The sequence below is a fragment of the Rhinoraja longicauda genome, chromosome 1, assembly GCF_053455715.1.
Source record: "Rhinoraja longicauda isolate Sanriku21f chromosome 1, sRhiLon1.1, whole genome shotgun sequence".
In the NCBI taxonomy this organism is placed as follows: Eukaryota; Metazoa; Chordata; class Chondrichthyes; order Rajiformes; family Arhynchobatidae; genus Rhinoraja; species Rhinoraja longicauda.
In genome coordinates this window covers 129,476,802-129,483,217 of record NC_135953.1, presented here as the reverse complement: position 1 = coordinate 129,483,217, position 6,416 = coordinate 129,476,802, and positions in this window count along the sequence as shown.

Here is a 6,416-nt window from a genome sequence, read left to right as displayed (position 1 = left end):
TCGGCGTCGCTGGCAGGCACGCCCCCGGGCCGTCCGCTGGTCGGCGAGTCGGTGTCGCTGGTAGGCCTGTGCGCCGGCTCCGGGCCCCAACGGTCAATCCTGCTGGCTCAGCGCGAGCGCAGGAGGGCGCTCAACGGCCAACCGCCAACGGCCGCCTCGCTCCTTCTATCAATGGGATTGGAACCTCGGTCCCCAATGTTCGAACCCGAGCCCTCAACCGCCGCTGCTCCTTCTCCTGCTCAGCACAAAGGAGCGCTGGAGCTCCGCACCGCCAGCCTAGCCGTTCCGGCTCCCTGCCATCCTTCATAATCCATCCGAATTCCTTTCTTCTCACACACACACACAGACAACAACAAAAAAAGACACGAAAATAATTCCCTTTCACTGTCTTTGCCGCGATTCTGGAATTATACTGCCAATCGCCACAGGAAGAATAGACTTCAAGAACATAAATGTCTTCAGATACAAAGAGGGGAGAAAAATCCCATCTTCTTTCTAGTGCTGTCAAATTCTTTCGTCTTTTTTTTTTTCTCTCTCCCTTTCAGTCGGCGAAGATCAACCTGAACCGGGCGCTTTGTTTCATCGCGATCTTCAGGAGCCGGAGAGGAGGGGAAAATAAAAACTCCTGGCAAAACTAAACTCCCTAAGAACTCGCCCAGAAGCTCTCTACTGCCTCCTCGTTCAGATCATCCAGGGAAAGAAAAACGAGTTTCATTTATGTCTACCTCCTTGACAGCCAGAGGGCAAAAAAATGCAACACATGCCATAGAGATGAGAGGATACATCACGGGATGCCACAGAATGATAGAAAAAAAGGAAGACTGATTACTCTTTCTGAAACGTTAAACCGTCTTTTAAATTTGTACTAAAAATACACATTATGTATTTCTATTGGATAAAGTACTTATTAATTCACAGAGAAAAATAATTGAGCCCAGTTGAGTCCAAGTCAGCTCCAGGCAGTATGCTCTTAACTGTGCTGTACTCCCTCGTTTTCCTGTACCCCTAAACATATTCTTTCTCATGTGCCAACTAAGTCTCCTTTATTCCTTTAATATTTATCTACATTAAGATATTTTTTAAGGAAGGAGACAATTACCAACAATGAGTTAACTGCCAAAGGATCTCACTGATGGTTTCCGTAAGAAAGGTCATCACCAGAGGCCTCTACAATTACTTTATCCAGCAGCTAAAGAAATTCTCCAAGATTCACAGTATGATTCTTGCCGAGTCACGGAGGACATCGCCTTCATGGTTTGACAACTCCCAGAGAAATGCAAATAACAGCTCTTGCCACCAAATGTGACTAAAGTCTAACTTCACTAAAGCTTCTCACTCACTCAATCAATCGGGAGGGTCCTAAGATTTGGTTGCCCAAAGAAATTGGCCTCTCCCTCTTGCATTTGCCTTGCAACAGTATGCAAGCCATGACACTATTGGTCCATAACAGAAACAATCTCAAATAACCCTGGTGTCAAACAAGATTCTTTTGTCATCCCATCATTTTTTCAATCTTTTTTATTTAATATGGCACCTCACCTCCAACAAACAACCTTCAGGAGTGGAGCTAAACTACAGAACTAATATTCAACCTGGGGTATTCATACTGCAGAACCAAGATCACCCGAACGTCAGTAGCCAAGCAGCATTATGGGTATGACTCTTGTATTTGTGCACACTCAGTCACTGCATTCCAAGATAGTGTTGACTCATTCATGGGAGCATGTTTACACTCAACATCTGCAAAATCAAGATCTACCAATCCGACCTAAAATTGAGGTTCACAGTAGACCCTGGAAAACATGGCCTACTCCTCGTGTCACGGGTGGCATCTTTTACCAAATGCAGCCATCAGAGATGAAGTTCACCACACCTTCAATGTGCTAGCACAGTCTTTGGTCAAGGAGAGACCAGGACCTTAGGCCAAGGATAATACTGAAGGTCTACCAGGCGACAGTGATTGCTTCAATTGAGGCCTGGATTGCCATCACCAGGCACTGGAAAATTGCAAACAGCGCTCTCTCCTCAAAATCTTCCAGATGAACTGGAAGCCTAAATTAACCAAAGTTAGAATCTTCCCCATAACCAACATCTGCACTAATGAAGCCCTAGTTCTCTGTTTGCTACATTGGGTTTGCCATGTTCCCTTAACCAGAATTCTGAAACAGACACCCTATTCCAAGCATTGTCGTGGGAGTAAATTGTCAGTTGTACAGAGAAAAAGATTCAAGGATATGCTCAAATCTTTTCTAAAGAAGTGCTACATCCCAAAAGAAAATTAAAACGACTGCAGATGTTGGAATTCCGAAATTATGTCAGAAAATGCTGGAAATAGTAAGAGGTCAGGCAGCAGATGTGGAAAAAGGAACAGAGTTAACATCTCAAGTCTGAGACCCTTCAACAGAACTTCACAAACACTCAACTGGCCAGCATATCAACCACAATTGGACCATGAGTGCAGCAGGGAGCTGCAAACATTGAGACACAGAAGGGACGAACAGCAGCAACCTGAAAAGATCCCAAGCTTGAAAGTTGAACATAATTATGGTCCTGAAAGCAGATCATGCACACAATGTGAAGCTGTATTTGAAATCACGGGATTCCATATCACTGAGGGCAAATAATGCTGTTTGAGGGGTGGCCCTTTAAAGAGCAGGACTTCAGGTAACACTTAATTTCTAGTTCTCGAGATACAGCATGGAAACAGGCCCTTCGGCACACTGAGACTGTGCTGAGCAATGATCACCTGTACACTAATTCAATGTGATCAAATAGATTTACGGTCTGAAATAGATATGCAGTCTGAAAGAGCTGTTGGCTATTCAGGATGGAGTTAAGAAGAAATTTATCCACCCAAAGGGGGATGATTGTTTGGAATTCTCGACCCAAAGAATGCTCTTGGATTAGAGAGTATTCGCTGAAAAGGTGAGGTTAGACTTGGATTGTTTTCTCCAACTTCAGAGGCTGAGGGGAGACCTTATATGATGAGAGGTATAGATAGACAGTCGCAATTTTTTCCCACTGATTCTTGACACCCAAGGATAGACACAAAATGCTGGAGTAACTCAGCAGGTCAGACAGCATCTCTGGAGAAAAGGAATAGGTGACGTTTTGGGTCGAGACCCTTCTTCAGTCTAAATCCATAATGTTACCTATTCCTTTTCTCCAGAGATGCTGTCTGACTCGCTGAGTTACTCCAGCTTTTTGGTTTAAACCAGCACCTGCAGTTCCTTCCTTCACACCTGATCACCCAACCTTTTTTTCTAGCTCACCAATCTATTCTTGAAATCCTTTCATTTCATTTCAATCTCTGTGTGCCTGTTTATGATACGCATGTTCATGGAACCCCTGAATCCACAATCCAACTTCACAGAGTGGACAATATTCTTCAAGGATAACCCAAATCCATCCCTCCTTATAAGTAATTTCCTAGCTATATACTTTATCACCTGCTTGTCTGAAGACATCTCAGATTTGCCTGTTGTCACCACTCAGTCTTGCTTCTGTTGGCTTACTAAATCTATAGGACTAGTGCTTTCCCCCATGCAAAATCTTTGCACAAATCAATTACCACCAGTTGTGACAAAGTCTAAACTTGGGATTTAATATAACAAAAGATCAAAATTCTTTACTCTGTGGTGATATACATTTACTTTAGGTTAAGATATTACTGTGACAATGCAAAAGCTAACATGGTATTTTCCCCTTTCTCTTTACCTCTCTATGCTAATGGCTATGTCTGGCAAACTTACAACGGATTCAGAGGTCAATCCACCAACAAATAAATGAGGCATGAGGTGTGATGACTGACCACACAACCATTTCCTAACTGTAGCAAAACTGAGCAGATTTGTTAATCTTAGTTACAGATACTTTGTTTTAGTGTAGAAAGAAACTACAGATGCTGGTTTACACCGAATATGGGCACAAAATGCTGGAATAACTCAGCAGGACATGCAGCATCTCTGGAGAGAGGAATGGGTGATGTTTCGGGTCAAGACCCTTCTTCGGACTGAGAAGGGTCAGTCTGAAAAAGGGTCTCAACCCAAAATGTCACCCATTCCTTCTCTCCAGAGATGCTGCCTGTCCTGCTGAGTTACTCCAACATTTTGTGTCCAACTAAGTTGTCGGCATTGCCAGACATCCATTTTCACAAAAGGTATGAAGAATGGAATGGCATTTTGTTGAGTTGCTCTGTATGGCTGTCAAGAAACTAATTAAAGTCATGCTTTGGAATTGTAACTTCAGACCTTGACAACTCCAGAAGTTTCTCTTTTAACTTTGTCAGCATCGACATATTGGTGTCTACAGATGAGAACAGATCACAAAACCATTGCTTTCCTTTCTATAGATCACACTCTGTAAATAAATGTGCAACAATTTTTTTGGAAAGGTTGTTTCAGAAAGGATGACATTATTTTGCTTTGGAGAGTGATATTGAGATTAATGTTTGTGCTCTCTTTGAAAGCCATTGAGATAAAAACAATTGTGCCCAACTATTTTTCTAGACTCTAGACTGCTTTATAAAAGCTGTGATCTGTCTGCCATTTTAAAGTGGCAGATAGATCACAACTTTGAAAAATAAGTCTGGATACACATTCCCGCACAGAGCGATTTAACTGATAGAAGTAGTCAAATATATCTGACAGATAATGCAAGCTTGGCAAGCTTTGTAAATCCCAAAAGGATTCGATCTATCAGAGGAAATTTCTTTTGAAACAGAAAGATTGATTCTCTGGATGTTTTCAAGAGAGGGTTTGATAGAGCTCTTAATGATAGCGGAATCAGGGGGTATGGGGAGAGGGCAGGAACGGGGTGCTGATTGTGGATGATCAGCCATGATCACATTGAATGGCGGTGCTGGCTTGAAGGGCCGAATGGGCTACTCCTGCACCTATTGTCTATTGTCCAAAGACTTCAAGAAAAGGCTTTGTTTGCATCACATTTCGTGCACTCACTTTAGTTATTTACCACAGGGCAACTACTGCAGTTCAGCATGGAAAAGTAGGTGATGGTGGTCAGCACCCATTCCCTCTCACCTTTTGGTTGCTGCAACTTCTCTCACGAGCCACTACACCTGCACACCTGAATATCTGCCTGTTATTGCATCTGTTCTGTCAGTACCATACTCATGTGGAATTTAACATTTCACAGCACCAAATGTGTTAAGTGGCAGTTCTTCACAAGGTAAATCTCCATGAAAGGGCCCATCATAGGCATAGCTCCAGAAAACACATTCACAGCATTACAAAAATCAGTCAACTCATTTAACTGTACTGCAAACAATGCTGAAGTTTGCACTTTCTCTAACAATTGCCTTTCAACATCTTCTCTATTATTAATAATTGAGAAATGGAGTAGTACAACCTGGTAATGCAGTGCCACTAATTTTCCTAGCAGCAGCATCATCCAAGACTGAACAAGAAACACCGATTACTGAATGCATTGTCTTCACCAATTATAAATGATAATTTACATTTAGCAATGAAATGAGCCAGGAAATATGATACTTTTAACATACCTTCATTTGTCTGTTTTAAGATTTTTGTAAGATGCCACCTCATCTTTTTCCATTAGTAGAATTCCACAGACCTTTGCTTTAAGCTCATGTGTGTTTGATCTCAAGGTGCTGAATCATTTTAAAAGGCTTCATTGTATCATTGCTCAGAATCACATCACAAAATAAACACTCAGGTTGAGGGTATTCTTGTTCCCACCTTGCAATGAACTTATAATTGATCCGTACAATATCAGAAGGGTTTCAACCCAAAAGGTCACCCATTCCTTCTATCCAGAGATGCTGCCTGTCCCGCTGAGTTATTCCAGCTTTTTGTGCCTTTCATTTTTTTTCCATTGAACACTAAATACTTCCAGCCTTGTCCATGTTTTCCTCTTTCATTACATTGCACATCGCATGTCTCAATTATGTGATGTTTCTCAGACTTGTACTAGTTCCAAAAGAAAATATTCAACCATACCTACCTTGACATACCACACAGGCAAATTAAAACCCTGTCTTAATTTGCTGGTTTGAACATCTGTTAATTTTAGTTGCAAACTGTGCACAAAAATAACTTTAAATAGAAGGCCTGAAGATGAACTGTGGATTGATTTGTAAAGTTACTATGAGCTGTTTGGAATTTTGTGTAATCATTCTCTAAGATGACTGTATTATTTTTCCTTCTCATAAAAGGATTATTTTTTTTATTCATTAGCTAATCTCACATGGATGCATGAAGACACTGCTGCCTTTCGGCACTAGTCTCGGGACAGTTGTTGAGGAATATGACTGCAGATTGCACCGCCTATTGCATTGCCAACTTTTTATTCAATACAATTACAATTAGGGCTTGATGCATAGATAAAGACCAGTAGAGTTCCTGCACCATTCCACTTATTGAGGGGGTGGAATGCAT